Here is a 27,248-nt window from a genome sequence, read left to right on the forward strand (position 1 = left end):
AACCAGTTAAACAAACAAGGAATTAAAGAGTTTCAATTTTATGCTAAAAAGTAGTTATTAAGATCATTGTAACCCGTTGTTGCACCAGCAAAGCAGTTAAACAAACAAGTAGCTATTTAATTTTAGGCAAACAGGTAATTCTTAACATTAAGTATCAAACACATAGATAGGTGCAGTCTATAATAGGATTAACAGGTTGTGGCATTATGTAATCAATAGCAGACTAAATTAAGCTAAGCAACGTAATTGAACAATTTTGCAATAAATGGCTAACTAAAATTCCGAGAAGCAGGTAACTGAACTTACGCTAGTTCTTTGTACAGGCACACTGCAACTTCTTTTTCGCTTACAAGGTTGTACGAAGGAGTCCATGGCATCAATTGCTTGGATACGCAGTCCCAATACTTCTTTCTTCCCACACTGCATTGGTAAGTCGAATGGTTAATCTGGTAAGATGGTGCGTCCTTGATATGTTATATGAGGACGTGTAGTCAGACTAGTTGTAGCCACACACATCACACTGGCTTTTACTGTATATTTCATGCGATTACTTTTGGCATATCGAGATCTAAGCAATATACAATAGGATGAAAAGACTGGCATCCTTCACATTATTGGCGAACTCAGTTCATAGAAACAAGCAATTCAACCATTCTGTGGGTAAATCAAAAGTGTCACTAGAATATATTTCACTACCCCTATCATACACACAAAAAGGGGCGACGCCACCATAGGGGCTGGTATGGGAGGCCGCCTCGGGTGGCTCGAAAGTGTGCACCTAGTTTGAGTCGTCCAGGTTGGCCTAGGCTAGTTTTGTTCGTCCCAATGCACGAGCAGGCAATGTAAAAAATGAAGAAAAATGTTTCAATTTGGATAGGCCAATAACATAAGTGTAAGGCAGGCCCTATAGCAGGCTCGCGGCCCAAACGAGCGCCTCCCATATTGATCGACAGCAGGAAAAATCCCAATTCATGCGCTCCGGCCTCCAGTCTGGTTCGCTCCTAACCTAGCCGCCGCTGGACAGACCGTCACAGCACTTCCTCGCGCCCTCATTGGAGGGCGGTCACCGGGCTTCAAGCGAATGGAAGGACAAGAAGATGAAGATCCAACCCTAGGTGTAGCCTGTGTGGGAGGCAGCGGCGGGAGCACGGGCATGGCATCGAGCTTGCCCAAACTGACAGTCGCAGCTTGCAAGAGTAGAATGCGCAACGAGCAGGTACATCACATCCCTGATTATATCTAATTCAACTCTTCAATTTCTAGCCAATAGTTAAACCTGACGGTGTTGTAAAACTGCTTGTATGTAGGGAATCTATGAGAAAATGAAACCAATTTCTACTTATTTTATAACTCCCCCAATCAATACTGAACTGATTGAATCTGATGAATCTAATCAAGTTTCCGGTGCAAACATCCAAGCTCATGTTGTTCTTGAGCCTGAATTGTCTAATGAACAGACTGCTAATGAAGGATTTGATGCAAACATTTTACATGCTCCTGGTGATGAACATATAGTGTCTAATGAGGCATCTAATGCAAGCATTTTGCAAGCTCCCATTGAAGGATTTAGTGTCTAATGATGATCTACTATGTTGAGAGAGACATAGAGATTTGCAGGCATTGATGACAAGCAAATTATAGTGCATTTTCATGGCTTGAGGAAACATCGAGGCCATCAACCAAAAAGTCCCCGTATCATGACAACGTAGCATAAATATTTTTCTAATCTATTGTTTGAAACTATTGGCATACTTGTGCAGGATAGATATATTGATATGCAGTTTGTGCACTGGTTATAGGTGCAATTACACTTCGATATTTTCAGCCAGAGAACGAATAATTCAAGCAGGTATAGACCATGTATGTAGTCCTTGTACACCATGTTGCATTTTGTGTTTTTTGGTGCTTTCATCATTTAGTGTTTATAATCTGAACTACTTTGGATCATTAGCTGGTTTTCAAAGTGCATGTAGCTTCACATTTCCCAAGTTATGTTGATTTCCGGAGTGCAAGCGCTTCGTATTTTTTAAGTTAAATGTTCGCCCCTGGTAACTTGAATTCGTGGATCCGCCACTGCACACAAATCATACACGAATGCCAGTACGAATTAAATGAAATGCAGGGACTTACGCTAGCTCGTTGTACAAGCTCAATGCAGCTCTGCTTGCGCTTGGGATGTTCCATGTGCAAGTCCATGTTACCACTTTCTTGGATGTGCAGGCCTTGTGCTCCTTGCATTCCCCTCTGCATTTTTGACACGGCGAATGGCTGATCAAATAAGAGGAATCAACCTTGCTGTTGTACCGGAGGGCAGATACTTACAAGGTTATACGGGTGTGTAGGATTTGTACCAGATCCCGTAGCGCCGTCATGCTTGCTTGTTTCATATGATATCTCCAGAAGAAATAAGAGTTAAAGTTAGAGTTGGATAGGCATGTAAGCTAAGAGAGCAGTGAAAGGATATCCAAACATCGTCGGAACAGTGCACAAGGGAGTGATGTGTGGATACCTAGTTCGGGTCGGCGTTTGGGCATGCTCGCCTAGCTATAGTGCGGGTCACTTCAGAGCCGTTGAGGGTGATGCGCTGTTGTTGGCTGGCCGCGCACGGATGCAGATCTTGAGTGGCAGCGGAGCGCTACAATGCGGTGGACGAGACCGTTGGTGAAGCCCCAGCGGCCTCAGGGGGCGGAGGCACGACGATGTGCTCGGTGAAGTAGCCCTGGTGAGCTGGGAGACGGCGTCGGTGAAGCGCACCTGATGCGGTGGAAGTCGGTGTCTGTGAGGCACGTCGGTGTGGCGGCCGACGTTGCGGTGGACCACTCGGTGCCGTGGACGAGGGCGTAGATGAGGTAGCTCCAGTGCGGTGGTGAAGCGCGACCGTCGTCTTCGTCGTCGTCGTCCGGCACAGAGGTAAGGAAAGAGACGAGACGAGGGGCGATTCGAACTTTGCTTGGGTTGGCGGCGAATTAGGGATTTGAGCAATCTGGGTGCGGAAGGGGACGGTGGAGAAGGGAGATTTTGCAGGGCTGGAATTGGGGCCGCCAGATATTTCAATCCGAAACGTGGAAGCGCGAACTTATTTTGTCGTCGTCCTTTTTTTGGGGGGGAGGGGGAGGGAGGGAGGAGGTGGGTGGCTGGGTGCTAAGCGTCCGTCTGACACACGCGACCACCACGACACGACCATGGTCTGCCTAGTGCGCCTACATTTGAGAATGCAAACGAATCTTCTTTCATTTGCAAACGAATCTGTATGTATTACCATGCCCGTGTTTTCCTTGCAATAATTAGTCATTCGAAACGAGATACTATAAATTTATTAATGAGGAGTTATTTGAAAAAAAAATCGAAACGGTATCCACGGTATCCACGATAACATGGATTTTAGTGTGTGTGACATAATTAGTTATTTGAATTGGAGTGTGTGTCACATAATTAGTTATTTGAATTAGAGTGTGTGTTACATAGCGATTTCCAATTCTAACATGGATTTCGCATTTCACTGTATCCACGCTACTCTTTTTAATACAAATTCATATGTATATGATGAACACAATGGTAGTGAGAAAACTTTTGGATGGATCCAAACATATGACCTACAAAATAGCACAACAAATCGAGTCAATGTCAACTTTGTGAAACCTAGTATGGCACGAATTCAAAATAATTACCCATATGCATGGTCCTCAGTTCAAATCTTACAATGTACACCGAATTGAAACATCGATATTAAGTCTCGTACTATCTACACTCAAATGTTGTTTTTAGCCCCCCCCCCCCCCCCGCGCGCACCCATGCTACATACTTCCTGTATCGGTCAATCTTCCTCTCCTAACCACCTTAGGAAGCTATCGGTTTCCAACACACATCCATTCTTTCTCTCCATGTTTCGATCTCTAACTCTGTCAACTACACAACCCACTTTTTCCACTCTGTTACGAAATGTATTTACCTCACACACCCGCCATTGCACCCCATTCCAAGCTCTCTCTCCCCCCTCTCCCTCTCACCCTCTGGCGCTAAATACATGCATTGCCTATCTAGCCCCCAACCTCTCGTGCGCACGCATGCGCGTTGTCTATCTAGGTCACTCCCTCGAGACTATCTCACTCTTTCTTCCGCACAGCGGGCCACACTCGCTCAATCTCGCTCTCTTTATCTGAGTCTCGTTTAACCTCGTTTTCTTTCACACACAAATGATATATCTCCCTGTTCGGGCCTCGATCGACACACTCTATACTCTCTCACGCGGATTGTCTATCTAGGTCAGTCCATCGAAGCCGCCCCCACTCTTTCGACCTCATGGCGGGCCACGCTCGTTCTCTCTCTCCCTCTCCCACTCCCTCTCTCTCTTTGTATGTCTCGGTTGACCTTGCTCTTTCTCGGACAAAAATTATATATCACCATGTTTGAGCTCAATTTGACTTATCCACATCGTATACTCTCTCACACATATTGTCTATCTAGGTCACTCTCTCCAACCCGTCTCACTCTTTCGATCGCACAACGACCCTATGTAATCGATTGACCTTGCTTCCTTCCACGCACAAAACATATCTACACGTCTGTGACTGGATCATCTCTCAAGCTCTATCTTACAGCCCTCACCCTTGCCAAAAGCTCAATCGGACAATATCTCTCCAGAGAATATATATTTGTTCAATGAATGTCGGACCACACTCACTTTGTCTCTCTATCTATATGTCTCTCGGTTGACCTCGCTTTCTCACGCCGTATCTTCCACACATTGAAGCTACCTCTCCATCCCTCGCAAAGCCGGAGCTATATACATTGCGAGGGGCACTCCAACCTTGGATTAATTTGTGTAGGCATTTATTCTGGTCGGTTTAGATTATATTTTCGTAGCATTCGGCCCACAACTACTCGAAACACCGTTGCAACCCCCGCAACTCCCCTAGTTGATTTCCCTCTGGCTCGGTCATCGCTCTCTTGCACATCCTTTTTCTCCTTCAATGTCGCACCATGGTATTATTGCAAAAAACTCTGTTGTTCTCTTTAATTATTATAAATAAGCTGCAAAACTACACACCGATAGTCCACTTGGAATGGAACAAATTTCGACCCACAAATTAAAGTGCTACAAACTACACGCCGAGGGGCCCACATGTCATGAAATAAATTTGGACCCATATACAAATGAAAAAATAAAGGACGAGGATCGAACATGCGACCAGGGCCTTCAAGCCGCATGTCAATAGGCAACATACATAGAACAACAATGTTTGTTGTACCTACCTTTGTTCACATAATGTTTTTATATTACCACAGCCTATTTAATTGATAACATGTAATATTATTTTTAGTACTATTCGCCTCACTTACTGGTGGGTTCCATGTGTGCTCTCTCTCTCCTCCCCTTCCGCGTTTAGACACACGGGCAAACACGAAGAACTCGCGGGCGATGTTGCCGTTGACCATATCTGGACGCGTTCACAAGTTACGACACCAGTTTCACGTGCTAGCAGCACTAGTTAGTGTGTACGTGCAATGCACGTTAATTTGGAAGTATATTAAGTGCATGCGGATATTAAGTCAGATATTATTTGTGTGTTACTATGTGATTAGCACTATTTTTGGCATGAAATTAACTGCACGCTAAACATGTTGAGCGCTCGACATTGAAGCAGTCTAGGTCGTTGGATGACAAGGAATACATGTGGCTTGATGACGTTTTATATTTAATTTGATACGGCTCTAGCAGAACATTCAATCGATCAAACCATTGATTTCGTTCAGTCTGACTCCGACTTTAAATTATATGAAGATCGATCTAAAATAAACGGAAATGATAAATGTTTGGATTTTAAGCATGGCAATCCGAACGTTTTTCATGGCAAATTTAGATTACGCGGCAGCTTGCGGTGGGAAGCGGCTCCTCTGTCGTGCTTTGTGTGTCGTCGGGCCACTGATCAACGGCGACGGCGGTGCCTTGTGCCGTTGTTGGCGTACTCCTAGACGTTGGCCTAGCTTCAAGGAAGGCCAAAATGTTCTGGACTTCGGAGCGAGTCAACTGGAGGGAGGAGGCGACTGGCGTTGGTGCACCCGCGCGGGGACATGCGCTAACAACGGCGCGGCGGAGACATTCATGTGCACGGGCACCAGCACGGGCGCGCACGTCAGTGCATGCACAGGCGCATGCGCTGGCAGGTGCATGGGCACCGGCACGGGCGTGCGCATCAGTGCACGCGCAGGCGCATGCGTTGGCAGTTGCACGGGCGCGTGAAAGTCGGCGAGGACCTCGTGGAACCCCATGGCATCAAGCTCGGCGACAATGTGCGGCTCTCAGCCCATCAATGCCACGGGGATGGCGCGTTGGCGTAGTCGGGGCGACGGGAGCCGGAACGGGAGCGGGGACAGGCGCGGCGTCTTCCCACAAGGCCAGTTCAAGCTCGTCCCAAAGTGCCTTATGTTCTTGAGACTCTAGCTAGGTGTCTTCGTCAGGAAACTGGAAGACTAAGGGCAGACCATCATGATGCAGCATGGCGTATGTTTAGGTCAGGCTGGTTGGAGGTAGACAACAGGAGAATCGGAGAGGAAGAGAGAAGATTGTAGCGATACCGGGTAGTGCGGGGTTGATTTAAACTGCGGCACCGATGACATTAAAAGTAGGAGCAGTTGGGACGAAGGTGGGCGGCGGAGCCTGGTCAAAGGGCTCGCCTCCCAGTGAGCCTGCAGAGCGGTCTGCTCGCACGCCTCCCTGTCAGCCGGCGCAATATTCTGCTCACACGCCTCCCGTCAACTCACATGCTTGCTCGGACGGCATGTAAAAGCGTTCGCCTTAACGTGATAGGTCTTTGTTCCAAAATACCTTGGCTCTTCATTTGTGCAACTTGTCATAAGCAGCTTGTCTCAAATTGAAAAAAAATACGAAGTAATATTTGTGCCATATCACATGACCATGCTCAGTTTCAAGAATTTATGGTCACTTTCGGATTGTCTGAAATTTAAGATCCAGGATTCGAAACAATATCATAACCTGCATCATGCAATAAATTTTCAAGCCATACATCTGTCTTGTTGTATTTCTTAAGAAAGGATTTGGTCAAACATTTTGCTTAGTTAGACTTTAGACAAGTTATATATGCAGAGCAAAAGGATAATCCCTCCGTACCAGTGCATTGCCTGATATATTAACTGAAGTACTAGGCACGAACAAACGGGCTCCATTCTATGCTCATCCTGGTGTAGTAGTAGTAGTAGTAGTAGTAGTAGTAGTAGTAGTAGTAGTAGTACTACTACTACTACTACTACTACTACTACTACTACTACTACTGCTACTACTACTACTAGGCAATGCAGTTGACGGGTGACCTTGGCGAGTGGCGACCGAGGGAATTGAACCGTGCTCGGCACGGTAGGTAACATTGTCTAGTTACTAAAGCATCCCTCCATTGTTCATCGGTAGTCATTATGGACCGGGGACATGAGGGTAATTTCCTAGGGATGGAATTCTGGCCGCCAGATATTTCGACTCAAAACGCGGAGGCTCGACTGGTTGGGGTTGCCTAATGTGCGTACCACGCACGCCACCAGAAGGACACGAGCCCGGTTTTTATTTTTTACGATCAACACGAGCCAAGGTCTGGCTGGTACGCCATTGGGTCCTAGCATTCGAGAATACGAAAGGAACCTTTTAAATTGCTAAACGAATCTATGTGTATTAGAATGCCCGTATTTTCCTTGCAAATACTAATCTCAATGTGGTAATTGCTTTATGACGAGTTGTTGAATTAGAGTGAGTTTGTGATATAGTGATCTCAACGGGGATTTCACATTTTAGGGTATCCCTGGTAAGTTTTTCAATGCAAATTCAAATTTAAAAGATGAACAATATGGGGGTGAGAGAACTTTGTATGTATCAAGCATATGACCACGCACACACACACGAACACAACAACAATCCAATAAGTATACTACATCTATTTTTCCAAACCATGCATGTGTGACACGAATTCAAAAATACTCCTTCTGTTCCTAAAAATTAGTCTTTTAGAGATTTCAACAAGCGACTACATACGGAGCAAAATGAGTGAATCTACACTCTAAAATATGTCTATATACATCCGTATGTGCCAGTCCACTTGAAATCTCTAAAAAGACTAATATTTAGGAACGAAGGGAGTAAAATTTAAGACATGCATGGTCCTCAATTCAATATTTATAACAAACGTGAAACTGAAACATGAATATTAAGTCTAGTACTACAGTACATGAAAATGTTGTGTTTAATTAGGCGGAGCTATGATTGTCGGGGGTCACCCCCTCTACCTTAGATAAAATTGTGAAGCTCTGTTTAGGGTTGTTTAGATTATATTTGTCCCCACCCTCTCAACCACCGATTGGTTGTGCACCCCCACCCCTCCTCCCCGGGAGAATATCATGTGCCCCCATACCTTAGATGTTATATGTCAATACAAGTTGCTTGGAGCTTGTAGATCTGAGATATATCTGCTCACATGATGTCTTAATATTTTTACAGGAAACCTTGATGAGTTTGAGAATTGCACACAATTTGTACAAAAACTACTTAGATGCCCTTGGATCCCATATCCAACAACCTCGAAGCTCGTATCATCGTAGGATCTAAGATGAAGGAGGACATCATATTCTCCTGTATGTAAGAATATCATGTGCTACCACACCTTAGATGCTTTGGTGATACAAGCTCTCCAGAGCCGTTGGATTTGTGACCCAACACCTCCTCGGTGGTTCGAATGGTTTTTTGCAAAAAAGCCCCCAAAGAGTTCAGCCACTTCTTACAAGCACAAAGACTGCTCAGATGCCATTGGATCTCAGATCAAACGACCTCGAAGCTCGTATCACTGTAGCATCCAAGCTGTGAGAGCACCTTATGTTTTCTCGCACGGGAGAAGATGAGGTGCTCCCGCATCGTAGATTCTATGGTGATACGAGTTCACAGAGATCTAACGGCCCATAGTAGGAGGTTTGAATGTTTTTGCAATATACGACTGAGAGAGTTTGGGAATTGCGCAGAAAGTACAAGTACTATGCATGTGCCATATGATCACTGATCATACGACCTAGATGCTCATATCACCGTAGCAGGTAATTAAGCTACGGGGAGCACCTAATATGAGCAACGGGGAGCCGTTGGATCCAAGATGAAACGGCACACATGTGGCCTGAATGTTTTATTTGCAAAAAAACCTTTGGAGAGTTTGGAAATTGCGCATAATTATAAAGACTACTCCCAAGCCATTGGATCTCACTTCCAACGGTGTAAAAACTCGTATCACCATACCATCTAAGCTGCGGGGTGGATGTGATATTCTATGCCGCTGTCATTTTTGTTTGTAAACTTGCAAAATACGTGTAACTTGTGCTGTTACTTGTCTAACCGCGCAAAGTGTTTGTTCAAAAAAACCATCCTACACTGAAATATCGAAACAACACACGGGGGTCCCACTTGTCATTAATCAAATTTGGACCTAAAACTAACAAATCTGAAAGACAAGATTCGAACTGGCAACCTGGAGTACAAAGCGTAAGTCGATAGCCTGAAACAACAACAGTTGTTGGCTTTGTCCCATAACTTGATTTTATATAGTATTACGTTGAGTAGAGTAGAGGGAGTGCCTCGTCAACACGTGCATGACCGTTGACTCACTTACTGGTGGGTCCTAGGTCTGCGATCTCTCTCTTCTATCCATCGTCTAACCTTTGCACGGGCACACACGAAGAGCGGTGCTAGCTTGCCGTGGTGTTATTACAACTCAAAAAAGCTTGGAAAATAGAAGAATCGCCTAGAACAAGAGATGTTGTGGCTGGTCGAGACGGAGCTAACCACACCTATCCTCCGTGCCATGTTAGCATGATGAAGCTGTGTGGCTAGTGGGGTGTTTTTGACCGACTGGCTGGGTCCCGAGGTCGAACCATAGGTACTACGTCTAATACAATACATTTTTACACGCACATTTTTCCTCCGTCCCGAACATGGCACACCCTACCGCGCGGTTTCGGGGTCCTCCCTGGTGGTGCACGCATATATTCTTCCTAACGTGGGACGCCCTACCGCGCATTTTCGCCGAAGCATGTAAATGAGTCATCAAATCACGAAAGACCACTTTTCCCGCCGAGTACATTAGTGAAGCACGGTGGCTAGCTAGTTGGGCTAGTTCGACCGATTAGCTAGGCCACCGGCACATTTGTTTCTTCACCCCTTTTTTTATCTACTTGCCGGCAGGTAAATTTAAATATCCACCACGGCGTTGCTCTGGTGTTTGAGTGCGGCAGGATTTTTAATTTTTGATTGACAGGAGTAGGTACGGCGGGATTTTTAATTTTTTGATTGACGGGAGCAGGCGCGGCAGCAATTAGTCACGATGACTCCGCCTGTAAAACCCACTACTCCCTGATGTGAGAATTCGTCGACTGGTATTTTACCATGGTGAAAAACAAAAGATTCCCCGCTCCTCGGCTGGCTCCCTCCGCCTTCCCGTAGATTGCATTGCCTTTCAGCCGTTTCACCCCCTGGATCACCAACGTCTTGCGCCTCGAGAAGCAGAGGGACTTCGGTGGTGTTTCGGCGCCCTCTGCATGGGCATATCCATGTCTCGACGCAACATGATCATTGGATCAAACTCAGATGGTGCAGATCAGTCACTGTAGCACAAAGCGTGTGGGTGTGTTTGGTTGCATTCTCATCTCAATATATTTGTTTCCTCTTCGTGCATTTGTGTTAACCTACTAGTGTGGACTCATGCACCCTTCATGCACTCTGCCAAACACCCAAAAGTGAGTCAAGAAGGGAACTTTTGCTCCCATCCCGTGCACCCTTTATACACCCTGCCTAGCACTATTCGTGCTTCATACTCCCTCCGTTTCTTTTCACACCGCATATAAGATTTGATCAAAGTCAAATTACACAAAGTTTGACCAAATTTATATAAAAAAGAATGAACACCTACAATACTAAAACTATATAGTATGAAAATACATTTCATGATGCATCTGATAATATTGATTTTATATTGTGAATGTTTATATTTTTTTAATTAAAAGTTAATAAAACTCTACAAAGCTTGACTTTGACCAAACTTATATGCGGACTAAAAAGAAATTGAGGGAGTATGGTTCATGTTTCATGGAGTACTGTAGCACCATACTCTCTGTGCGTTGTAGACCTAGTTTTGTTAACATTGATCTCACCGTTCATTCTTGACCGGACAGTCGAAAAGCGGGACTATGTTACCACATTACTGTTCATATAGTTGACATACGCACAACATCATTTGTCGTCGTCATATCTTACTACACTAGCAACAAGATTATGTAGTACTAACATATGAACCACTGCACATGCCTAGTAGTAGGAGCACTGTGTATGTTCAAGTGGCTGCCGTGTTTCCCACTCCTCCATCGTAAGAGTGGAAACACTTGCTGTAATCATTTTTTTCTTTAGAAAAATAGTGGACACGCTCTACCATGCGGATCCTCCTCCAGCCATGCACTAAATTACTCACATTCGCCGACGTGTGGGATAGCCAGCATCGGGGTCCACCAGCCTTGCACTAAATTACTCCATAGTAGAGTGACAGTAGACTACCCAGATCGAAGCACCGCAGTAATGCCCAATGAGCCGTCAAATCACAAAACCCCCTCCTTTCCAGTAGTAAGTTGGACGGACGAATGACGCAACCATCATTTCACTCTTCTCTCTCAGCTTCCTCTCCACCCAACTCGCTTCTCCCTCATCTTGTTCCTCATTTCTACAAGAAAACCCCGACCTGCTTCTGCCATTGTTCTTCTCTCCCAAAGAAGGAAAGGTGAGCGCATCAACGGTGTTGATTCTGGCCAAGGCCCGGTCTTGCATCCCCGAGACTGATCCTATAACTCCCTCTCTTTTCTTCCTTTGGGTTTGTGATTATGGTTTCTTTTCTTTTATTTCTATTTGACGGTTTCTTGATGGATGCTGGAGCACCGGCCGAAGTGGTGTCTATGGCTCTGGCCAAAACCGTCGAGGCTCATGGTACGAAGAAGTGCAAGCACCTCGCCGAGACTACCGCAGACAAGCTCAAAACCATCGCCCTGTCCAAGCCCCCCTCTCTGGGATCCCTCATTAAGCAAGTCCAGGTAATATCTCTTCTTGATGACCTTTTTCTCGATCTTGATCGTGTTTTTTCATCTAACACGCAGTACTAGTACAAGTAGTACAACTTTCTGGGTGATCTTGCATGTGATTTTTGTGTGCCAAATGACGGTTCTAAATTCCTCTTTTGACCAAAACATGCGAGAGGTTGACACTGATTTGTTATAGATTACTTTCAACTACTCCCTCTATCCCAAATTTCTTGTCTTAGATTTGTCTAGATACGGATGTATCTAATACTAAAATGTGACTTGATACATCTGTATCTAGACAAATCTAAGACAAGACTTTTGGGACAGAGGGAGTACTTTATGAACATCAATGCTACCATTGAAGAGGGTATATTTGCCTCAGTAACTTGTGTTATGGATATTGCAAGTAATCCCTCTGCTCTCATGCCTTTGAAGACATGTTCTAGTGTCTTTGTTCACTCATTTCTATGCATATATGTAGTCATATATGGAGTATAATATCGAAAATCATCTTATATTTCTGAACGGAGGTAGTAATAAAATATGGTTTCTGTTTGAATTAGAACCAGGTCCGCGGTGGAGATGAAGTTCTCAAAGTCATGCCATGTGAACTAGAAGACCTGAGGATGAGTTCTACTGCTAAACTATCCAGTTGTTGTGTCCTTGTCGCCACATGTCCTGAACTAGTGTTTTCCTATAGCATTGTTGTCAGGCGTGTTCTCGAGGCTGCACTTGACCACAACAATTTCCTGGCTGTGCGTTCGGTTACGAAGGGTGTGGTTCTTGTAAAGCTTCCCAACAAATCTGATGCGGCCTATCTTCATGATCATGTTTATGAGTGGAAAGACCACTCTGTTAGGTTCTCCAAGGTTGAAGAGATGGTGATGGTGCATGTAGACATCTCTCACGAAGTCCATGGCCTAGTCAGTTATGCGGGGTTCAACCCGTAGGTCGGTGGCAAGAAATAGTCTGCAGAGTTTAATTAGTGCAACTTTGCTTGTCTATAATAAGTACTATTGTTCAGTACTTGATTTGTGTTTCTGAACCCTGTATTGTTTATTAGTACTGCCGCTTTTGTTGTGTTGTCAGTCCTGAGAATGGTCTATGTTAATGTCTGCCCACTCAATTCAGTATGTATATTTTGAAGTATCCAGATCATCTTTTTTGTGAGGACGGTTTATCAATTATGGTTACACTCCAATATCTGTATGCATTGCAGGGTTTATCGCACCCACCAGGATCTCCAGTCCCATGGATGTTCGGTCCATACGATTTGTCACGACCTTTGGACTGTCCTGCTTGTGGGAGTAGGCGGGGCCCCTGCATGCCACCCGTAGTTGGACGATCAAGCTTCTGTTTAGTACTTCAACATAGTGATTTCCTGGTAAGGATTCACTCGTGTCACATCAAGTAAATCTTATTGATTGACTGTCTAAATCTTATTGACTTAATGTCATGTTTTCGTTCTTTTCCTGCAATTTTACGATGCAGGTTTTGCCATGTGACATTCATCACAGAATAAACCGTTTGGTTTTCTCTATGATGGCTATTTTTGTAGGTTTCACTTCTTATGTCGTGTCAATAATGAAGGCACTGTCCATCACTTATATTACTAGAAAAAATTGGATCAGCCTGTTGTCTAAGTACAAGCTGAATCCCTATGATGAACTGCAGTTTGGTTTAACAAAAACGCCACAATTAGTCCTTCTCGCATTTAAAAGAAATGAAGAAAAAAACTGGATCACAGGCACGAAGCCTAGTCAAGTTAGAAAGCTGATCATAGCAGACCAGACACGATCGCCGCTGTCTCGCACATCGGTACCACCTTTAGCAACGGATCGAGCACCGGCAGTTGCTCTAGCACGGACAACGGCAGCAACTCAGTCTGATCCAGGTGAGGATTGGGCACCGACCACGTCAGTGGATCAAGCTGATCTACTAGAGGACCGGGCATCGACACCGGCACCTGCTCCGACACCAGCACCAGCTCTACAAGGAGCACCATCTCCGGCAGCAGCAGCAGCTTCGGCACCTGCACCAACACTTGCACTTGCATCTGCTCCAGCCCATGCAGCGGCAACCGAACGAGCAGTTGCACCGGCAACAGACTGGGCTATAGTTCGCACTTCATATACCAAAGTCCTTACAAAAACCGGCATGTCCACCTTCTTGGTAAGCTTTGGCCGCCCAAGTGTTTTTTCTTTTTTCTTTCCATGTTGTTTCGCATGATTCACTGTGTTGATCTAACTGTTTGGGTATGTCTTCTTGTTTGCAAACAGAGAATTCCTAGAGCAACGAGGGAGTCATTCAACAATCCAGGCGACAGTGGCCAAGTTTCTCTTACCATGCGCAGCCTTGGTGTGAATGAACCTGCTCAATATACTATAAGTACAAAGGATGGTCGCATGATGATTGATGCTAAAGGATGGTCAAGGTTCAAATCTAAATCATATCTTGCGGCAGGGGATGATCTCAAACTCGAACTTTCTCGGCAAGGAGAGCTAGTCCAAATCAACTTTGAAATTCTTCAGTAGCAGCACGCAACTGCCGAACTGATCTATCCTATGAGAGATTTTGATGTAATAATCTAGCATGGTGAAACAAGTGTCGTGTTGATACGTCCATTTTGCGTCATGCTTTTATATCGATATTTATTGCATTATGGGCTGTTATTACACATTATGTCACAATACTTATGCCTATTCTCTCTTATTTTTACAAGGTTTACATAAAGAGGGAGAATGCCGCCAGCTGGGATTCTGGGCTGGAAAAGGAGCAAATATTAGAGACCTATTCTGCACAGCTCCAAAAGTCCTGAAACTTCACGGAAGTCATTTTCAGAATATATAAAAAATACTAAGCGCAAGAAGTCCCAGAGGGGGCCCACACCCTGGCCACGGCGCGCCCCCTGCCTCGTGGGCCCCCTGGTGGCCCTCCGATGCCCATCTTCTGCTATATGGAGTCTTTCGATGAGAAAAAAAATCATAAATAAGCTTTCGGGACGAGACACCGCCGCCACGAGGCGGAACCTTGGCGGAACCTATCGAGGGCTCCGACGGAGCTGTTTTGCCAGGGAAACTTCCCTCCGGGAGGGGGAAATCATCGCCATCGTCATCACCAATGCTCCTCTCATCGGGAGGGGGCCAATCTCCATCAACATCTTCACCAGCACCATCTCCTCTCAAACCCTAGTTCATCTCTTGTATCCAATTCTTGTCTCGAAGTCTGGGATTGGTACCTGTAGGTTGCTAGTAGTGTTGATTACTCCTTGTAGTTGATGCTAGTTGGTTTATTTGGTGGAAGATCATCTGTTCAGATCCTATATGCATATTAATACCCGTCTGATTATGAACATGAATATGCTTTGTGAGTAGTTACGTTTGTTCCTAAGGACATGGGAGAAGTCTTGCTATTAGTAGTTGAGGGAGTCCTGGATTAGGGGGTGTCCGGATGGCCGGACTATACCTTCGGCCAGACTCCTTGACTATGAAGATACAAGATTGAAGACTTCGTCCCGTGTTCGGAAGGGACTCTGTGTAGTATGAACATGGAAGGCAAGCTTGGCGATACGGATATGTAGATCTCCTACGATTTTAACCGACTCTGTGTAACCCTAGCCCTCTCCGGTGTCTATATAAACCGGAGAGTATTAGTCCGTAGGATGAACAACAATCATACCATAGGCTAGCTTTTATGGTTTAGCCTCTTTGATCTCGTGGTAGATCTACTCTTGTACTACCCATATCATCAATATTAATCAAATAGGACGTAGGGTTTTACCTCCATCAAGAGGGCCCGAACCTAGGTAAAACAACGTGTCCCCTGCCTCCTGTTACCATCCGACCTAGACGCACAGTTCGGGACCCCCTACTCGAGATCCGCCGGTTTTGACACCGACATTGGTGCTTTCATTGAGAGTTCCTCTGTGTCGTCACTTTTAGGCCCGATGGCTTCTCCGATCATCAACAGCGATGCGATCCAGGGTGAGACTTTTCTCCCCGGGCAGATCTTCGTATTCGGCAGCTTTGCACGGCGGGCCAATTCGCTTGGTCATCTGGAGCAGATCAAAAGCTACGCCCCTGGCCATCAGGTCAGATTTGGAAGTTTGAACTACACGGCCGACATCCGCGGAGACTTGATCTTTGACGGATTCGAGCCACAGCCGAGCGCGCCGCACTATCACGATGGGCATGATTTAGCTCTGCCACTGAACAGTGCCCTGGAGGCCGCACCCGTGTCCACTCTGACCCCTAGCTCGGAGCCGATTACACCAACTGAGGATGGGTGGTTAGACACCGCCTCGGGGGCTGCAATCTCTACGGCGATCGAGCCGAACACCAGCCCTATTCTCTGCGAAGCCCGTGACTCCAAGGAGCCGGACTCCTCTCCAGACTCCGAGCCCTCTGCGCCCCAACCGATTGAACCCGATTGGGTGCCGATCATGGAGTTCACCGCCGCGGACATCTTTCGGCACTCGCCCTTCGGCGATATTCTGAATTCACTAAAGTCTCTCTCTTTGTCTTGAGAGCCCTGGCCGGACTATGGTCGGCAAGGTTGGGATGCAGATGATGAAGAAATTCAAAGCCCACCCACCACCCACTTTGTAGCCACTGTTGGTGATTTAACCGACATGCTCGACTTCGACTTCGAAGACATCGACGGTATGGACGCCGATGCAGGAGACGATCAAGAACCAGCGCCTATAGGGCACTGGAAAGCCACCTCGTCGTATGATATATACATGGTGGACACTCCAAAAGAAGGCAATGGCGATGGAACAGCGGAGGATGACCCCTCCAAGAAGCAGCCTAAGCGCCGACGTCAGCGGCGCCACTCTAAATCCTGCCAAAACAAAAACTGTGATTCCGGCACGGGGGATAATAACACACCGGACAGTGCCGAAGACAACCACCTCCAGCAAGATTTAGCACAGGAGGATAGAGAAGTCAGCCCCCATGAGAGAGCGGCAGACAGAGAGGTTGAGGACGATAATTATATGCCTCCCTCCGAAGACGAGTCAAGCCTCGACGACGACGAATTTGTCGTGCTGGAGGATCCCGTCGAACAAGAGCGTTTCAAACGCAGGCTTATGGCCACGGCGAGCAGCCTCAAGAAAAAACAGCAACAACTTAGAGCTGATCAAGATTTGCTAGCCGACAGATGGACTGAAGTCCTTGCGGGCGAAAAGTATGAACTCGAACGCCCCTCCAAGAGCTACCCAAAGCGCAGGTTGCTACCCCAATTAGAGGAGGAAGCACCTAAACCTACATCACCAGCGCATGATGCGGCCGACCGGCCACCCCGTGGCCGCGACAGAGAGGCCTCTCGGCCCTCCACTCAAGCCGCACCCCGGCACCGCTCGAAAACTACCAAGGCATGGGAAAATGCGTCGGACCTGCGAGATATATTGGAGGATAAGGCAAGGCAAACAAGATCGATCTACAGATCACGAGGGCGCCCCACGGCACGAGACGGTACTCGTCACGCCGGATACAGTAAATCCGGCCGAGCCGAACACAGTAGACAAAGCTCGTTTGAGCTGCGTCGTGATGTAGCCCAATACAGAGGCGCCGCACACCCACTATGCTTCACAGATGAAGTAATGGATCATCAAATCCCCGAGGGTTTCAAACCCATGAACATCGAATCATACGATGGCACACCAGATCCTGCGGTATGGATCGAGAACTATCTCCTTCATATCCACATGGCCCGCGGTGATGACCTACACGCCATCAAATACCTCCCACTCAAGTTAAAGGACCAGCTCGACATTCACTCAACAGCTTGCCAGCAGAATCAATTGGTTGTTGGGAGGACCTGGAAGCCGCATTCCTCGACAATTTCCAGGGCACTTATGTGCGACCACCAGACGCCGATGACCTAAGCCACATAATTCAGCAGCCAGAGGAAACGGCCAGACAATTCTGGACACGGTTCCTAACCAAGAAAAATCAAATCGTCAACTGTCCAGACGCAGAGGCCCTATCAGCCTTCAAGCATAACATCCGCGACGAGTGGCTTGCACGGCACCTAGGACAGGAAAAGCCGAAATCTATGGCAGCCCTCACGGCACATATGACCCGCTTTTGCACGGGAGAAGACAGCAGGCTAGCTCGCAGCAATAACATGACCAAGAGCCCTCGTAATTCGGATACCAAGGACAGCAGTGGCAGGTCGCGTCGCAACAAGAAAAAGCGCCGCATTAACGGCGACAATACTGAGGATACGACAGTTAATGCCGGATTCAAAGGCTCTAAACCTAGTTAGCGGAAAAAGGCATTCAAAAGAAACACTCCGGGCCCGTCCAGTTTGGGCCGAATACTCGACCGCTCATGCCAGATACATGGCACCCCCGAAAAACCAGCCAATCACACCAACAGGGATTGTTGGGTGTTCAAGCCGGCAGGCAAGTTAAATGCCGAAAGCAGAGACAAGGGGCTGCATAGCGATGACGAGGAGGAGCCCCGGCCGCCGAACAACAGCGGACAGAAAGGTTTTCCTCCACAAGTGCGGACGGTGAACATGATATACGCAACCCACATACCCAAGAGGGAGCGGAAGCGTGTGCTAAGGGACGTATACGCGATGGAGTCAGTCGCCCCAAAGTTCAACCCATGGTCTTCCTGCCCGATCACTTTTGATCAAAGGGACCACCCCACTAGCATCCGTCATGGCGGATTCGCCGCATTGGTTCTAGACCCAATTATTGACGGATTTCACCTCACTAGAGTCCTTATGGACGGCGGCAGCAGCCTGAACCTGCTTTATCAGGATACAGGGCGGAAAATGGGCATCGATCCCTCGAGGATTAAACCCACGAGAACGACCTTTAAAGGCGTCATACCAGGTGTAGAAGCCAACTGTACAGGCTCAGTTACACTTGAAGTGGTCTTCGGATCTCCGAATAATTTCTGAAGCGAGGAGTTAATCTTCGACATAGTCCCGTTCCGTAGTGGCTATCGCGCACTGCTCAGGCGAACCGCATTTGCCAAGTTCAATGCGGTGCCGCACTATGCATACCTCAAGCTCAAGATGCCAGGCCCTCGAGGCGTCATCACGGTCAATGGAAACATCGAACGCTCTCTCCGAACGGAGGAGCATACGGCGGCTATCACAGCGGAAGTACAAAGCAGCCTCTCAAGGCAATTCTCCAGTCCGGCCATTAAACGTCCGGACACCGTCAAGCACGCTCGGAGTAACCTACAACAAGACCGCCTGGCACGTTCCGAGCAAGCGTAGCAATGCGGCCCGAGCCCCAGCCCTCGCGAACTTGCGAAACCAGTGTTGCGCGTACATAACTACGCTCTAGAAATACCATGGGCACAGGGGGAGGGGCACCATCACAGCACGCCCGAAACGCATTATTTGGAAGGCTTGTCCGGCAGTACAATTGACGCACAAACGATACAACCAGGGAAGCAGAAAGCTACGCCGCACTACGGAACTCTAAGGTGGTCTCTGTAACGAGCAGTATACCTGTTTCGCATAACATTCCGCAGCTCGCCTCTGGAAAGGACATATTTGATAGTCCCATCTTTTTCTTATCGCACTATTTGTATCGTTCTGCTTTGATCGCAGCTTTTTTAAATAAACAATGCATAACTTCCGTCTATTATTGCATTACCTCTTTTTTATGAATATATGTTCATTAATGACATGTTGCACCCGTACACTTTGGTACGGCCAATATGCTAGGGGCTTAAGTACCCCACAACATGGTGTGAGAAGTCCGAACATGTTCACAAGTGCGGCACCCCGAACTTATAGCATTATATGCATCGGCTCCGAATCATGTCTTGGGTCAAATGTTGGGTTTGCCCGGCTCCTATGTTTTGGTACCTTACGTTTCGTTATATCGGCTAAAGTAGCACTAGGAGAACTACTGCGATTGTGCCCCAGTTGAGTTGGGCTAAGCACCTCAGTAGAGAAAGCTAAAACTGATCGTCATAATGAGGCGAGAGCTGGTCGCTATTCGAGAGGTTTTCGAGTGCCTAAAGACTTATGCCACTTAGAGCGAGGAGTCGGCTTTGTCCGGCCTAGGCGTGGATAGCGCCCCGAACTCGGTCTTCCGAACACTAGGGGCTTCGCCGAAATTTAAAATTATAGAATTCTATGGCTAAGTGAGAGTGTTCAAACATTATAGTCTTGCCTTGTTCGTTGTGTTGAGCGCCTCCCTCGAAGGACCCAAGAATGGGAAAAAGAGCGCTCATGTTTATCCCGAACACCCCAGCACTCGTGGCATGGGGGCAGAAGCCGACGACTCGCCATCTCTCAAATTTGATAAATGGCCGCACAAAAGGTAATATTTTAAATTCAAAAGCGTTGCTTAGCGCATATGAACAAGTTTTCAGCGTACAGGATCACAAATGCGAGTTTACTCAAAAATTACATCTTTGGAGCATTCATCCGCTATAAGGCGGGCACCCTTCAGGACGCCCTCATAATACTCTTCCGGGATGCGATGCTCCTTGCCCGGTGGCGGCCCATCCTTCACCAGCTTCTCCGCATCCATCTTGCCCCAGTGCACTTTAGCATGGGTAAGCGCCCTACGGGCACCTTCGATGCAGACGGAGCGCTTGATTACTTCAAGCCGTGGACAGGCATCCACCAGCCGCCTCACCAGCCCGAAGTAGCTCCCAGGCAGAGCCTCTCCAGGCCACAGCCGAACTATGAGGCCCTTTATGGCCTATTCGGCAACCTTGTGGAGCTCGACCATCTGCTTCAGTTGGTCGCTCAAAGGCACCAGGTGTCCGGCCTCAGCATACTGAGACCAGAACACCTTCTCTGTCGAGCTCCCCTCCTCGGCTCGGTAGTAGGCGGCGGCATCAGACGCACTGCAGGGCAAATCTGCGAATGCTCCTGGAGAGCTCCGGACTCGGGTAAGTAACAAGTAATTCACTTTCACGTGCTTGCTTTGCATAATGAATGCCTTACCCGCCGCTATCTTCTTCATCGCATCAATTTCTTTGAGGGCTTTCTGGGCTTCGGCCTGGGCAGACTTCGCGCTTTTGAGGGCTGCCGCAAGCTCGGACGCTTGCGTCTTTGAGTCAAGCTCCAAACTCTCGTGTTTTTTCACCAGAGCCTGAAGCTCTTTCTGCACCTCCTCCACCCGCGCCTCCTGCTTCTCTCTCTCCGTGCGCTCCGCGGCCGCCCTGTTTTTGGCCTCGGACAACGCTTGCTTAAGGGTTGCCACCTCGGCCATGGCCCCTATAATAGCACGTTGATCCTATCATTTTTTGCAACCACATCTTCTCTTTATAATTGCGCAAGATATTACTTACCTTCCTTCTCCTCGAGTTGCCTCTTGGCATGGCCGAGCTCGTTCTCGGACCGCGTGAGGTTCTGCTTCAGCGTATCCACCTCCGCAGTCAGTGCGGCGGAGGCCAGCAGTGAAGCCTGCATACGCATATTGACTTGATTATGTTAGACTCCTGCCATTATTAGATCCTCTATTCGGCTTTTCATTCCGAACGCCGAACAGAGCATCAGGGGCTACTATCTATGCGGTAATATTTTTACATATTCTTTACTTACCTCAAAGCCTGTTACAAGGCTGGCAGAGGCTTCAGTCAGTCCGCTCTTGGCGGACCGAACCTTCTGGATCACCACACTCATAATAGTGCGGTGCTCCTCGTCGATGGAGGCGCCATTAAGCGTCTCCAGCAAATTGTCCGGTGCCTCCGGTTGGACGGAGGTCACCGGCTCGGTAGGCTTGCTCCTCTTGGAAGTAGGCTGCCTACCGGAGTTCGGAACCGTTAAAGGTTCCGGTGCAGTGTCCGGCTCAAGGCCGGACTTGGAGCCCTTGGGGGTTCTATCCCCTTTACGCCTGGAGTCCGGGAGGTTGCCTTGCGGCGCCTCCAGGACCACCTCCTCCTGGCTTGGAACCTGTTGGGACGCCACCTCGGCGTCGTCCGTAGGGTGGGGGGAGGAAGCCGTCGGAAGCGAATTTAGATCCGACGAATCCAGAGAACCGCTCGACGACACATCGAGCCGGTCTTTGGGTAGACTGCATAAACATGTTCGACATATGGAAAAGATGTGCAATGGAAGAATACTATGAATCACTTTGGTATCCGGACACCTACGATCTCGCCAGGGGCTTTGCCCCGTGCGGCCACTCCTCTTCACCGTCGTCGGCGTTGGTGGAGTAGTCCGGAGGAGGGGTCTTCCCCCTCTTGGACCCTTCGGCCTCCCCAGTTGGGGCGGCCTTCCTTCTCTTCCCTCCCCTCGCTGGGAGGGGAGAGGTCTCTTCTTCCTCCTCCTCGTCTTCATGGGAGGAGCGCGCCTTGGAGTCGTCGGATGGTGAATCCGACACCTCCTGGCGCCGGGCACTCTTTCGAGTCCCCATGGCCTTCTTCTTGGCCTTCTTCTCCGGCACCACGTAAGGTGCCGGAACCAGCAGCTTCGCCAAGTGAGCGTCCGCTGGGCCTTCGGGCAAAGGAGCCGGACAGTTGATCTGTCCGGACATCTCCTGCCAATCCTGTCAAAGGTAAGGGAACTTAGATCCCACATGGAGTCAAACTATGAAAAACTAATACCCTGTAAAAGGTGAAAACAGCTTACCGCACGAGCGTGACACTACGTGCTGAATCCGCGATCCTTGGTAGCGGATGCGGGGGCCTTGGCGCCCTTGTAAAGCACGTTTCAGGCATCTTTATACGTCGTGTCAAAGAGCCTGCTCAGAGTTCGGTGCCGCGCCGGGTCGAACTCCCACAGGTTGAAAGCCCGTTGTTGACACGGGAGGCTCCGACGGATGAGCATAACCTGGACTACGTTGACAAGTTTGAGATTCCTGTCCACCAAGGTTTGGACGCATGTTTGGAGTCCGGTCAGCTCTCCTTTTTTGCCGCATGAAGGCCCGTCTCTTTCTAGGAGGCGAGCCACGTAGGGGGTCCAGATTGTAACTCGGGGGCTGCGACCCATTCAGGATCGCGCGGCTCGGTGATGTAAAACCACCCCGACTGCCACCCTTTAGGGACTCCACGAAGGAGCCCTCGAATCATAGGACGTTGGGCATCTTGCCCACCATGGCGCCTTCGCACTCCGCTTGGGTGCCGCGCACCACCTTCGGCTTGACATTGAAAGTCTTGAGCCATAGGCCGAAATGGGGGCGGATGCGGAAGAAAGCCTCGCACACAACGATAAACGCCGAGATGTTGAGGACAAAATTCAGGGCCAGATCATGGAAATCCAGGCCATAGTAGAACATGAGCCCCCGGACAAATGGGTGGAGAGGGAAGCCCATTCCGCGGAGGAAATGGGGGAGGAACACCACCCTCTCATGGGGCCTAGGGGTGGGGATGAGCTGCCCCTCTTCGGGAAGCTGGTGCGCAATGTCGTTAGACAAGTATCCAGCCTTCCTCAGTCTTTTGATGTGTCCCTCCATGACGGAGGAGACCATCCACTTGCCTCCCGCTCCAGACATGGCTGGAGAAGGTTGAGGTGGGGTGTGCGGACTTGGGCGCTGGAGCTCGAGTGCGTGGAAATGGATAGGCAAAGGAGGAAGAAGGCGTGGATGAAAAGGTGGATCCTTATCCCCTTATATGGGCGGATGCGACTATGCGCCCCCACCAGCCTGGTAAAACTCGCTTATCTCCCAAGCGCCGTAGTAAATGGCGCGGTTGGGTTACCCATGCCCGTATTGATGAGAATCCTGGAATAAGGGGACACGATCTCTGCTTTAACAAGACTTGCCAAGGAATCCGGCTCGCTAAACACACTGAGGTAGAACAATAAAACGATTCGAATAATGACTTGGCCGTGGTGTGATGTCACGCTACGGAATACGTCAGCAGATTAGATTTGTGTAAATATTATTCTCTCTATGGCAATATGTGGAAACTTATTTTGTAGAGCCAGACACTACCTTTGTGTTCAAAATCTTCTATGAAGTACTTGGAGGAGGAACCCGCCTTGCAATGCCAAAGACAATCTGCGCGCCGGACTCGTCTTCATTGAAGCCTGGTTCAGGGGCTACTAAGGGAGTCTTGGATTAGGGGGTGTCCGGATGGCTAGACTATACCTTCGGCCGGACTCCTGGACTATGAAGATACAAGATTGAAGACATTGTCCCGTGTCCGGAAGGGACTTTCCTTGGCGTGGAAGGCAAGGTTGGCGATACGGATATGTAGATCTCCTACCATTGTAACCGACTCTGTGTAACCCTAGCCCTCTCCGGTGTCTATATAAACTGGAGAGTTTTAGTCCGTAGGACGAACAACAATCATACCATAGGCTAGCTTTTAGGGTTTAGCCTCTCTGATCTCGTGGTAGATCTACTCTTGTACTACCCATATCATCAATATTAATCAAATAGGACGTAGGGTTTTACCTCCATCAAGAGGGCCCGAACCTGGGTAAAACATCGTGTCCCCTGCCTCCTGTTACCATCCGACCTAGACGCACAGTTCGGGACCCCCTACCCGAGATCCGCCGGTTTTGACACCGACAATAGTCATGTGAATTTGGTATTCGTTCGATATTCTGATGAGATGTATGTTGTCTCTCCTCTAGTGGTGTTATGTGAACGTTGACTACATTACACTTCACCATTATTTGGGCCTAGAGGAAGGCATTGGGAAGTAATAAGTAGATGATGGGTTGCTAGAGTGACAGAAGCTTAAACCCAAGTTTATGCGTTGCTTCATAAGGGGCTGATTTGGATCCATATGTTTCATGCTATGGTAAGGTTTACCTTAATACTTCTGTTGTAGTTGCGGATGCTTGCAATAGAGGTTAATCATAAGTAAGATGCTTGTCCAAGTAAGGACAGTACCCAAGCACCAGTCCACCCACATACCAAATTATCAAAGTACCGAACGCGAATCATATGAACGTGATGAAAACTAGCTTGACGATAATCCCCGTGTGTCCTCAGGAGCGCTTTCTTCTATATTAGAGTTTGTCCAGGCTTGTCCTTTGCTTGAAAAAGGATTGGGCCACCTTGCTGCACTTTATTTACTTTTGTTACTCGTTGCTCGTTACAAATTATCTTATCACAAAACTATCTATTACCTATAATTTCAGTGCTAGCAGAGAATACCTTGCTGAAAACCGCTTATCATTTCCTTCTGCTCCTTGTTGGGTTCGACACTCTTACTTATCAAAAGGACTACGATAGATCCCCTATACTTGTGGGTCATCAAGACTCTTTTCTGGTGTGTTGCCAGGGACTGAAGTGCCTTTGGTAGGTGGAATTTGGTAAGGAAAATTTATATAGTGTGCTGAAATTTACTGTCACTAGTTACTATGGAAAGTAATCCTCTGAGGGGCTTGTTCGGGGTATCTTCACCCCGACTAGTAGAGCATAGAGTTTCTCCTCAACCTACTCAACCTACTGAACCTACTGAAAATGAAAATGTCTACTTTGAAATTCCTTCGGGTATGATAGAAAAACTGCTAGCTATTCCTTTTGCAGGAGATGGAACATTACATCCTGATGAGCACCTAATATATGTGGATGAAGTTTGTGGATTATTTAAGCTTGCATGTATGCCCGATGATGTTATCAAGAATAAGTTCTTCCCTTTATCTTTGGAGGGAGACGCATTGACATGGTATAGGCTATGTGATGATATGGGATTATGGAACTACAAACGATTGAAATTGGAATTTCCTCGGAAGTTTTATCCTATGCATCTTGTTCATCGTGATCGTAATTATATATATAATTTTTAGTCTCGCGAAGGAGAAAACATCGCTCAAGATTGGGGGAGGCTTAATTCAATGTTATATTCATGCCCCAATCATGAGCTCTCAAGAGAAATGATTATTCAAAAAAATTTATGCTCGGCTTTCTGATAACAACCACACCATGCTCGATACTTCTTGTGCTGGCTCTTTTATGATGAAGACTGTTGAATTCAAATGGGATTTATTGGAAAGAATTAAACACAACTCCAAAGATTGGGACCTCGACAATGGTAAGGAGTCAGGTATGACACCTAGTTTTGATTGTGTTAAATCTTTTATGGATACAGATATTTTTCGTAAATTTAGCACTAAATATGGACCTGACTCTGAGATAGTAGCTTCTTTCTGTGAATCTTTTGCTTCTTATGTTGATCTCCCCAAGGAGAAGTGGTTTAAATATCATCCTCCCATTGAAGTAAAATTAGCTGCACCTATTAAAGTTGAAGAAAAGACTGTCACTTATAATGATCCTATTATTCCTACTGCTTATGTTGAGAAACCACCTTTTCCTGTTAGGATAAAAGATCATGCTAAAGCTTCAACTTTGGTTCGTAAAAGCAATATTAGAACCTATAGACCTCCTGAGCTGAAGGAAATATGCCCTAGAGGCAATAATAAAGTTATTATTTATTTCCTTATATCATGATAAATGTTTATTATTCATGCTAGAATTGTATTAACCGGAAACATAATACATGTGTGAATACATAGACAAACAGAGTGTCACTAGTATGCCTCTACTTGACTAGCTCGTTGATCAAAGATGGTTATGTTTCCTAACCATAGACATGAGTTGTCATTTGATTAACGGGATCACATCATTAGGAGAATGATGTGATTGACTTGACCCATTCCGTTAGCATAGCACTTGATCGTTTAGTTTGTTGCTATTGCTTTCTTCATGACTTATACATGTTCCTATGACTATGAGATTATGCAACTCCTATTTACCGGAGGAACACTTTGCGTGCTACCAAACATCACAACATAACTGGGTGATTATAAAGGTGCTCTACAGGTGTCTCCGAAGGTACTTGTTGGGTTGGCGTATTTCGAGATTAGGATTTGTCACTCCGATTGTCGGAGAGGTATCTCTGGGCCCTCTCGGTAATGCACATCACTTAAGCCTTGCAAGCATTGCAACTAATGAGTTAGTTGCAGGATGATGTATTACGGGACAAGTAAAGAGACTTGCCGGTAACGATATTGAACTAGGTATTGAGATACCGACGATCGAATCTCGGGCAAGTAACATACCGATGACAAAGGGAACAACGTATGTTGTTATGCGGTCTGACCGATAAAGATCTTCGTAGAATATGTGGGAACCAATATGAGCATCTAGGTTCCTCTATTGGTTATTGACCGGAGACGTGTCTCGGTCATGTCTACATTGTTCTCGAACCCGTAGGGTCCGCACGCTTAAGGTTTCGATGACAGTTATATTATGAGTT

This window comes from Triticum urartu, chromosome 2A (assembly GCF_056163025.1).
Source record: "Triticum urartu cultivar PI428250 chromosome 2A, HENAU_Tu73, whole genome shotgun sequence".
In the NCBI taxonomy this organism is placed as follows: domain Eukaryota; kingdom Viridiplantae; phylum Streptophyta; class Magnoliopsida; order Poales; family Poaceae; genus Triticum; species Triticum urartu.